This window comes from Leptonychotes weddellii, chromosome 14, assembly GCF_054177405.1.
Source record: "Leptonychotes weddellii isolate Sample4059 chromosome 14, ASM5417740v2, whole genome shotgun sequence".
Classification (NCBI taxonomy): domain Eukaryota; kingdom Metazoa; phylum Chordata; class Mammalia; order Carnivora; family Phocidae; genus Leptonychotes; species Leptonychotes weddellii.
This window is the reverse complement of record NC_138382.1, coordinates 63,019,270-63,029,896: the sequence shown is the minus strand read 5'-3', so window position 1 is coordinate 63,029,896 and position 10,627 is coordinate 63,019,270. Positions and strand designations below refer to the sequence as shown.

The 10,627-nt window shown below is 54.8% G+C and overlaps 1 protein-coding gene across 2 annotated transcripts in view; it reads left to right on the top strand.

The window, feature by feature from the left end:
- Nucleotides 1-739: 739 nt before the first annotated feature.
- AKNA (AT-hook transcription factor) overlaps nt 740-10,627 on the top strand; it is a 52,614-nt gene continuing 42,726 nt past the window's right edge. The window contains exon 1 of one of the 2 annotated variants that reach the window (XM_081803454.1): nt 740-787. The gene's annotated coding sequence lies outside the window, so the exon portion shown is untranslated. Of the gene's footprint in view, nt 788-9,954; nt 10,174-10,627 lie in introns of those variants that run through there. The other variant, XM_081803453.1, reaches the window with a different exon arrangement.

The following is a 10,627-nucleotide window of genomic DNA, read 5'->3' as shown; positions in this document are numbered from 1 at the left end:
ATTGATTTCTTTCTTCTGGGCTTGGCTCTGTGTTTATTTTACCCCTCCCCTCAGCAGCTCTGTGAGGCTGGCCTTAGGGATCCCATTTACCCGAAGTTCAGTGGCAGAACTGGGGCGGGAGCCGAGGTCAGGTTGACACTTTACACCGCCTTCCTTCAGGGTGAGCTCTCAGCGGACAACGGCTCTTCTGTCCTGCACTCCCCGCGGCACTCCGGGCAAGTTCTTGTCCCTCTGGAGACCTGGGTTTTCCCGCTTGCTAATGGGGGTTTGGACTCGAACAGACTTGGAGGGTAGCGCCCACACCTACCTACCTCACAGGAGAGGACAGAGCATAGGAAGAGCTTACAACAGTTCTTGACCCATAGGAACTCAAGAAAAGTTTATTATTAAGATTCTTATTACTGTTGCGGAGCAGTCCGTTTCAGCGACGAACGTTTGTGGTTTCTTCCTCACTGTGGCTCCATGCGACCTTGCACAAATGTCCTAGCTCTGGGCCTCAGACTCCTTTATGCACCGGGGCGGGTTCCAGGAGGGACACGAACCTCCCAGATGTGAGCTTCTCAGCGCCGGGGCCGAGTCCGAGTCCCTGAGGGCGGGCCGCCCGCGACCGCCTCTCTGTGATTGGTGGAGCTTCCCGAGGCCCCGCCTCCCGGGGGCCCTCCCCGCCCGTCACAGGCCCGCCTCGGGGATTAAGCAAAAAGTCACCGCCCCGCCCCGCGCCGGGATTGGAGGCCTTTGTTTGCCGCTCAACTCCAGGAAACCACCGGCGCGCGGCGACAGCCAGCAGGTGAGGCGCGGGGAGGGGCTCGCGGTGGGTCCCGGGCGGGTGCCGGGCCTTCGCTGGGTCTCAGTTTCTCGGTCTGGGGAATGGGGAGGAGAGTGGACAGCGCTGGCGGGCTCCGATCCATAGGGACTGCGCTGCTTTCGGCCTCTCCCACGTGGAAACCCCACGCGCACGGGAAGGAGACCCGCCACTCCCGGAATGGGAGGGAGCCCTGGACCGGCGATTAGTGTCCAGTCCTAACCCCGCCGGCTGCGGGGTTCCGCAGTCCCCACCTTCGGCCTCAGTCTCCACCTCCGCACAATGGGGGCGTTGGCTTTTTCTCTCCCTCTCTCTCTCTCTCCAGCTGGGGCTGGTCTCTGGGCGGGGAGGGGTCCCGAGGGAATCCGGGGGTGGTCCTTGGCGGGGCCTCGGGCTGTGTTTGGGTTGGAGGTGTGGCCCGGGTAGCTGTGGTTACCGGGGAGGTGGGACTTCTCTGTCCTGGGAGGTTCGTTCACCCGGCAACAACCCGCGTAGCCTGACAACTCGGAGCCGCACAGCCTCCCCGTACGCCTACCGCAAGTTTCTTTTCCTCTTTTTGGCAAGGGGACGGAGGTAGAGCAAGGGCCAGCAGTGAGGGTGGGCAGCTCCGACAGTGGTAGGAACTGGAACGGACTGAGAAATCAGACCAGCCTTTCTTGGTACACAGATGGGGAGACCGAGGCCCAGAGAAGGGGCGCGTCTTGCCCGAAGCGCACAGCAAGGCAGGCGCAGAGCCGGCCTCTCCCCAGTGTGATGGGGCTGGCGCGGGCGGTGGGCGATCTTGGACGAGACTCTTCCCTGTTCCTTTCGCCGGCTTTTGTTGAAAGCCGTGACTGGTTGGAGAGGATCATTAACTACGTTTCAAAAGCTTCTACTTCTCAGTGATAAAGTTGGAAAGGAAGGTTGTTGATAACAAACCCGGGCTATTTTGGAGCGGCGAAGAGTTGCTGAGACAGGTTGCAGAGAAAAGAGACATTGTTTCTGTCCTCTAGAACAGAAGGAGAAGAAACTGTGGAAACCAAAGCATGAAGGACTGAGGTTAGACACCTACAGGGACTTCCCAAGAGAATTTTCCAGGCACCACCTTTGGAGTTGGTGGGTTTTAATTTTTGGCTGTTGGTTTTGTTTTGTCAAGAAAACAGAATCTCTGCCCCTCTGTTTGAGGGGGCCTAAGTCTGGCTTAGGAGGATGGACCCCACGGTGTTTTGGGTGCTTTTTGAGTTTATTCTCACAGGCGGTCTCAGTTCTTCTGCAGGAGGGAGAAGGTGCCCACGTGGGGCCTTCGCCTCCCAAAGTCCAGTGGTTTGCATTTGAAACATGTGATGTGAGCCCTTCTTGCAAGGGGATTTCATCAGCTCCCACCAGCCCGCACATCCTGCCAGAGAGGCACCATGGTTGGGGTTAGCAGGGAGGCTGGGGATGCTCCCGGGCACTGGCGCTGTCATGCTGAGAGCGTATTTTGGAAACTGGTGCCTGCCAAGGACATTTCAATTTACCCCCAGGAGGGGGGAAAGAAAGTCTTTTTAAAGCATCCAGCTGAATCCCCAGGCAAATGCCGGGTCCTTTTTATGTTTCCTCAGTCCTGGGAGGTGGGACAGATCTGGGGATCGGGAGTTAGAAGACCTTGGTTTGAATCCCCAGCCCAGCGTGCGTTCTGAACTCCTCAGTTTTCCCCTCTGTAAAATGGGCGTGGTAACACCCACTCGAGTGCGGCTTTAAGGCTGAAGTGACGTGGAATCATAGAAAGTTTCATTCAGCCCACATTCCAAGTTTGGAGAGGAGGAATCTCAGGCCCAGAGAAAGGAAGTTTCAATAACATTGACACCAGTTATTGGTTGTTGCTTGCTGTATTCTAGCCACGGCGCCCAGGGTTTTACTGCAGTGACTGAGGTCTGGGAGGGCAGGAGTTTTTGTCACCAGTCACCTTCCGGGTGCCCAGTACAGAGCCCTGCACATAGCAGGTGTTCCGTGCACTGTCCTTGATCTCCTAGGTCCTAGCACTTAGTGTTCACATTGTTGCCACGAAGTGGGTGCTGTTATTGTCCTCATTTTACAGAGAAGCCCGAGGTTCAGAGAGTTTAAGTCACTCACCTGAGGCCACACAGCTTTTCATGGGGGTTAGTTGGTCCTTACTTTGGGGTGCGTCATCTTGTGAGAGCTGATTGTGTGCATCTCTTTCCAGGGCTGTGCTAGTGAATATCACATTGGTAGCTTGAAATTGGCCATCAGACGGGCATTTACACTATGGAAGTCAGCAAATCAAGCCACAAGTCGGGCATTTCCTTTCCTTTTCTTTTTTTTTTTTAAGAGAGCTGCATGTGAAGGGTGTTGTGGGCTGGAAGGCCAGCATTGCTGTGCATGGCAGCAGGAGGTGGAGGGTTTCTGACACTGCAGCAGGCCCCAGGGGTGCCGGGCCAGAAGGCCCACACCCCACGGTAGCTCCCCCGAAGTGTGGGATTTGGGGAAGGAAACCCTTGTGAGAGGAGGCTCCTAGTCCGTCATGTGAGTCGTGCAGTGCAGCTGCTGTCCGACTTGGGAGCAGGTCAGTGTGAGCCTGAATTCCGGGCCAAAGTGTCCGGCCTTGAACCTGAAAGTGACAACAGCCATCAGTGTTCTTTAAGCAGGGAAAGGCTTGACCAGAATGATGCTCTGGGAAGATTTATCCAGCAGCTTGTGCCCAAGGGAGGGGAGGCTGAGCCAGGGGCGGAGCGGCTGGGAAGAGGCACAGGATGACCTGGGAGCCAGGAGGAGGCTCACAGCGCCCCTCCTGTGTTTTCTGAGTACCTCCTGTGTGCGCGCATGCGCGCAAGTGCGCGGTGTGGGCACATTGTCCCCTTACTTTACAGGCACACCCCTGAGGAAAGTGTTACCTTCTGGTGATGAGGCTATCAGAGGGGTTTAGACGAGCTACCAGATCGGGACCCAGGCCTTTCTGCCTCAACCCCTTACATTTTTAATTCCTGGGTCCCTCCTTCATTCCAATCCTGACTCCTGGCCAAGTGCCCGCCAAGTGCCGGCCAAATGCCAGTTCGGTTGTCAAGAGCGACCCCTGGCTCCCAGGCCTGGTCCCCCCACCAGCCCCTGGACGCTTCCCAGCATTCCCTGTTCTGGGGGAGAGGCAGTCTTCTCGGAGTCTGGAGTCCACAGCCAAGGACCAAGGACCAGGAAGGGCCTCAGGGGCCAGGAGGCTGCACTCAGTCCCCCTAGGTCAAGGATTCATTTGGAGGATAATGCTTTACTTGTGGGTGCAGATCCAACTCTGCCGGTAATGTGCTGTGTGACTCTGGGCAAGTTGTATAACCTCTCTGGGCCTTTCCTCATCTGTTAAATGCCTGACTATGAGGATCCAAGCAGACAACACATGCTGTACCCCAAAATGTGAAGCGTGGCTAAGGCTAAGATCACTTCCTTTCCCTTTTGTGATTTTTCGTATGTTCCCACATGTTGCATAATGGCTGTATGTGCAGAAAAGAGCACATAGTATCAGAGTTTGGAAAGACGAAGAGAGAAAGCGTGGGAAAGGAATTACAGAATGTCACAGAGTGTCAGCGCTCCAAAGGGCCTCAAAGGGCCTACCCACTCTTCCTGACTTGCACAGGCAGGGAAACTGAGGCGGGGCATGCCCAAGGTCTCGTCAGAATGAAACACTACACAGGTGTGCAGTGGGGGCTTTTGTTTATTTTGCTTGTTGTTGTTTTTTTAAGAATAGTAAATACTTGGGGCTCCTGGATGGCTCAGTTAGTTAAGCTGCTGACTCATAATTTCAGCTCAGGTCATGATCTCAGGGTGGTGAGATTGAGCCTCATGTCGGGCTCCAAGCTCAGTTAGGAGTCTGCTTGAGATTCTGCTTGAGATTCCCTCTGCCCTTCCCCCTGCTCATGTGCTCTCACCGCTCCTCAAATAAATAAATAAAATCTTTCTAAAAAATCAGGATCTTAAAAAAAAGAATAGTAGATATTCATTTTACTCTTTTTTGTAGAGCAACTGTTATTTTTAGAAAATACACTGTAACAAAAAAGTAAACTTGCTATAATTGTACTGCTTGCTACTAATTACTGTAAACATTTGGGAGCATCTCTCGCCTCCCTTCTCCCTTCCTCCCTCAGTTCCTTCTCTTCCTCCCTATTTTACTGTTTCATTTCTTCTTGAAGGGGTTCAAACTGGCTAGAGATATTTTATAACTGGCTTATTCACTCAGCATATCACACTTTTTTACATGACGGCATCTTCTGCCACAGTAAGACTAACAATAGCTGCATAAATAAATAAATGCCTTTGAGTGGAACTATCATGATTTATTTCCATGATCTCCTGTTACTGGACACTGAGATTGCTTTCAATCTTTTCACGTACTGCAAGGTTCAGTCGCAAATGATGAAGACCGTACTGTCTGGATTCAGACAGCTTGGTTCAAAGCCAGCTTCCTCTCCTGTGAAATGGGGATACTAAATCCTGCATCCTTGGATTGGCACAGGGATTAAATAATGACATCCGAATCCATGGAAAGGCCTTACATAATAGGTGCACAATAAAATTTACTTTAATGTTAGCAGTGCATTCCTGGTACATAGGCATTTTTTTTGACATTGGACTCTTTTCATGGAGCATGAATTTAACAGTGTGGGTGTCTGTGTGCAAGTGTGTGTGCATGTGTGTGTTTTCCTCCATATGGCCACATTCTCCTCGTGACCCATGTTTTGGTTGGCTGAGGAAGGCCTGCCTCCTCCCCTCCTTCCCTATTCAGGCTGCAGACACGATGTCAATCTGGATTGGTGACCCCTGGAATCGTTTGGAGGCCACAGGGAAGAGGGTCACAGGGAAATGGCAGCATTTCTCTCCACTTGGGAGAGCTAGCCATCCCTTTTTCTGTGCAAGACCCAGAGCGAAGGCTGTGACTGATATTAGGGAGGCTCCAGAGCCAGGAAAATTAAACTCGGTCCTTCAGGGAGAAGGCCATATGGGTGTTTCACAGATCTGGCCAAAGTCATTTATTCATGAGCTCTGAGCCAGCTGGGCCATGGGCCAGGACTTCAGGTACGTAGTCTCATTTATCATCCCAATGATTCTGTGAAGTCAGTATTACCCCTCATTTTATGGGAAAAAAAATCTGGGTTCAGAGAGGTTAAGTTGCTTGCCCAAGGCCACACAGCTTTCAAAGAGAACCTGGAGGTCTCTGCCCACGAAGCACACGTTCCATAAACCCCTGTACCCTGTAGCCTCCCATCACCCTGGCATTTCTACCTGTGTTGGCAAGTGGAATCCAAGAACCCAGGAGATTTAGTGCTAGAAGGTCATTTCTGATCACCTCAGAGATCATCTCATTAAGCCCCAAGGTTCCCAAGCTAAGAGCGGGGAAGGCACGTGTTCATTATCACTCAGGCTATAACTTGGGTCTCCACTTCCCCAGTTCTTCTTGGCCGGCTCTGCAATCCTCACCTGGCCCCTGCCCCCAGATTCCCTGTGGATTTTAACTACAGGGTAAAATTAGCAACATGGGCCAGAAGGAGTGGGTGACCTTAGAGAGGGTTTTCATTTCTTTTCCCAAGGAAGGGAGCTGCTATTCTCTCCCCTGATGGCTGGGTAGCCTCATGGGCCCCTTTGACCCCTGGGCCCCAGGATGTTGTGTTCAGGGCACATCATGCCAAAAAGCAGTGCCCATCCTCGGTCCCGGGCCATGTGCTGGGCTGCACCAGAAGGCTTGAAGAAAGGCTGACCTACCTTCCATTCTGGTTACCATGCCGGGCACTTAGGTGGGGCTCAAGAGGGAATGTGGAGGGAGGCCGGAGGGGATGGCTGAGTGGTGGGCAGAGGGAGAGAGGGTGAGGATGCTGTTACCGTGCGAGAGCGTCAGGACCCAGGGGCTAGAGAGAAGGAGTGGCCGGAGGCTCACAGGGCCTCTGCGGTCAGAAAGGCAGGGTTTGCGAATGCAGCAGGATGTGGGCGTGTTTCTGGTAAAAGTACTCAAACCTGGGTTTTGTTGTTGTTTGTTTTCATTTTGTCGGGTGACCGGGAACTAATCCCTTCCGCATCTCTGGGCCTCAGTTTCCTTACCTGTAAACGCGATCACACTCCTGTCCTGCCCACTTCCCAAGGCTATTCTTAAAGCATCTGGTGCAAGGACAAGCAAGCAGTTTAGAAAAGCCCCTGAAAGGCTCTGTGTGGAACCGGAGCTTCATTATCGAGGTAGAACATTGGCTTAGTGACTTGCAATTAGTTGGTAATAAGCTCCACTCCCAATTTTATCATGCACAGATATTAATCATCTCTGCAGGCCGCCATGGTGTGAGCATTGTTGTTAAGAGGCGGATCTTTGTATGCTTCAATCTCCACTGGCACTCCCCAGCTTTGTGACTGCAGGCAAGTCTCTCGGGCTCTCAGGGCCTCTGTTTACCCACCTGTAAAATGGGGACGTCACACGAGCCTGCCTGTCACCCAGCCAGGCTTGGGTGACTGGCTAGCATCAGTAGATGATCCAGCATGTATTTACTGTGCTTCTACGGTGTGGCAAGCGCTGTTGCTGGGCACTGGGAGTATAATGGTGAACGCTTTAGAGCTCCCAATTGCCAGAAAGACCCAAGGTCTAATTCCCAAACGATCCCCGAGGAGGGCCCTTGGGGTGAGATCTACAGGTCGCCTGGAAGTTCCCAAGGAGAAGTGGGGTTGGGTAATGAGAGGAGCACCATGCATTTGTCCTAGGAACAGCAGGGAGCACCCTGAGGAGGGTGGAGAGTGGGGGAGAAGCTGGAGCAGCGCCTTCTTCACTGTCCTTCTCAGAGCAGTGGGCAGGATCGGAGGGTGTTAAGCCCAGGTGGACCATGTTTGCACGCTTCTGTTTTGGAACCATCCTTGTGGGGCAGTGTGAGGAATGGACTGGAGGGACCTCAGAGCTTCTCAGGAGAGGCTGTTGCAGGAGCCATGCGTGGATGCAGAGGTCGGGCAGGTTCTGGTGATATTATGGAGTTGGTGATGGATTGTTGTGGGGTGTAAGGGAGAGGGAAAGGTCCAGAATGACGGTCGCTTGTGGCTTGCACACCTGGGCAAGAGATGGGCCAAACTATGGAGGGGTGGGTTTGGAGGGCGGCGATGTCCTACGGTCACTTTGGGACGCCTTGCTTTGGTTAAGTAGGGTTGGTAAGGCTTGGGGGGCAGGGGGCAAGGAGATGCTTGGGAGGCTGTCTTCCTTGGTGTTAGGTGGCTGCCCCTAAGATGGGTTTGGGGTGATCCAGGGGCCGTGGGGCGTGCCGGGCAGTGGCAGCCACCTGGCGTTGACGGGTTGATGGTGGTGCTGCCTGGGTTAATGACCAGGGAGGGAGGGTGAGTGAGTGACAGGCCCGTCAGGGGAGCCCGCCCCTTGCACAATGGCCCACATGGTCACCAGAGCTGGCAGGGAAGGGCCTCCTCAGGGTTTGGCTCTGCTCCACATTGGGCTGGGGGCTGTGGGTAGAGCCTCGCCACCCAGATGTGGGTAGAAGGCAAGGAGGTGGCGGCGGGGGGGATGAGTTGACTGTTTGATGAGGGCACCTGGTTCCAGCCCTGGCTTTGACAGATACTCACAAGCTGACCTTGAGAAAGACTGTTCACTCGTTCACGCATGTTCCGGGCCCCCAGCTCTGCACGGTGCAGGTGTGACCTCATGGAATCAGGCAGCAGCCCTGTGGGATGGCTACCCTTCTTACCCAGTGTTACAGATGAAGAAAGCCTTAGAGCCGTGAAGCCTCCAAGGCCACAGAGCTAGCAAGAGGTGGGGCTGGGATTGGGACCCAGGTCTACACTGACTCAGGATCCATTTTCCTCTCCTACACTGCTGGTTCCCAAACCTGGCTGCTCGTCAGAATTGCCTGGAGGGCTTTTTGGACAATACAGAGGCCAGAGTTTTTCCTTTTTCTTTTTGTTTCCTGAATCAGATCCCCTGGATCCCCCACAGGGCCAATGTGAGGAGTTGCATACATGGCGGGGAGAAGGGGACCCAGACCCTGAGCCTGCCCCTCCACCCCTGCTCCTGCCTCTTCCCTTTGGCTCACTCTGCTCTGGGTACACAGCCTTGCTGTTCTCAGGGAAGGCCCAGCAGGTTCCCACCTTGCCCTTTGCACTTGCCCTTCCAGAAGACTGCTGCCGGCTCTTGCTGGGGCTTGCTCCTGCCCCTCTCTTCCTTCTGTCCCTTGTTCGAATGTCACCTTCCCGCAGAGACCTTCCTAGCCATCCCCAAACCCTCCTCCCCAACCTGCTACTCTCTGACCCACAGATTCTCGACCTGGGCCACACATCCCAGTCATCTGGGATACTTTAAAGTTGCTAATGCCCAGAGACTGTTGGTCTGGGTGAGCCTCAGGCGTCAGGATCACAAAAAGCAGCCTGGGATATGGATCACCACTCCATCCCACCCTTGTGGGTCTTGTCCCTACCTCTCTCCACGTTTGTTTTATTGTCCTGTGTTCTGTTGAGAGTGGAGCAAGAACTCGGCCTATCTTGTGCCTTGCCATGTTCCCAACACCTTGACAAGCACCCAGCAGAGTAGTCAGCAAGTACCTGTCCAATGAATGAATGGGATGAGGGAAGCTTGGGAAAAGGTAGCTTGCCCTCTGATAAGTCCTGGGGAAAACAGGAGAAATTCAGCTCCTCAGGCATTCACGCCCAGCTCCGGTGGTGCCTACAAAATCCCCCAGGAGCTACAGGACCAGCTTGGGGTGAGGACAGTGGGTGGGACAGCAGGGATTGGTGCAGCCTCCCTAAGATGCTGGGTTTCACGATGGCAGACAGGATAGAAAGAGCTGGAAGCATCCGGTCTGAGCTCCCATTGTGCAGATGGGCACCCAGGCCTGGTGAGGGAGGGGGCCTCAGCCCAGGCCATGCCTTAGAGGGTAGAGTCTGCAGAAAAAAGCTCCTAGAAGGTCGAAGCTGCTGGAGGCCTCCTTCCAGGCTCAGCATGCTGTGTGACTTTGGCCAAGCCTCTGACCTTCCCTGGACTTCAGTCTCCTCAATCAGTACTTCGGCCCAGATGGTCCCGATCCTTGACGTTTGGGAGTCCCTGCGAGTCCTTCCCTGCGCAGCCAGACCCACAGAGGGCCTGCAAGGGGTTAAGCTCCTCCTGCTGACTCTCAGGCTGCTCGCAGACAAACCCCCTCCTTCTGACACACACTTGTAGGAAATCAGGCTGGGCGCTTCCTGCCCAGGCGAGGCGGCCTCAGCCGCAGCAGGGGCGGGGAGAGGTGGGGAGCGATGCTTGTGTGTGAGCAAGAGCTCGGGCCGGCAGAGCGGCCTGGAGGCGGGCCAGGGCGCCATGGAGGCAGGGGGCTGCCCAGGTTTGGAACAAAGACCTCACAGGCAGGTACCCTGAGCCTGGGCTGGCAGGCTGGTGCTGGAGCCCAAGAGAGGTAAGGGAGCGAGGCGGGCAGGGGAGGCCGCTGTCCCTCTGGGCTGGCCTGTCAGACTCTCCGGGACGGTCAGGGCACCTGGAGCCCCCCAGCCAGGAAGTTCCAGCTTCAGCAGCTGTTCCTACTTCTCTTAGGGAGTCTGGCCCCCCGGGGCCATGGGTGGATTTTTTGGGGGATTTCATCGAGCTTCCGGGTGCTGGATGCCAGTCCGAGCTCTGATTCTGATCTCTATGAAGGTGGGCACGCGCTGGTCCCTCTCTGGGCCTGCGGCGTCCTCCTCGGCACACAGAGAGTTGGTCCTCAGACTGCATCGAGATGATGCTCGGATGAGGGGCAGGCCAGGAGGCAGCGGAGGGGGGGTCCCCACTAAAGAGCGGCCCCCTCTGCCACATGTAAGGGCCCTGAGGGGAGCTCTTCAGGCCAGCAGGACTAGAGCCCGCAGCAGCCAGGGCAC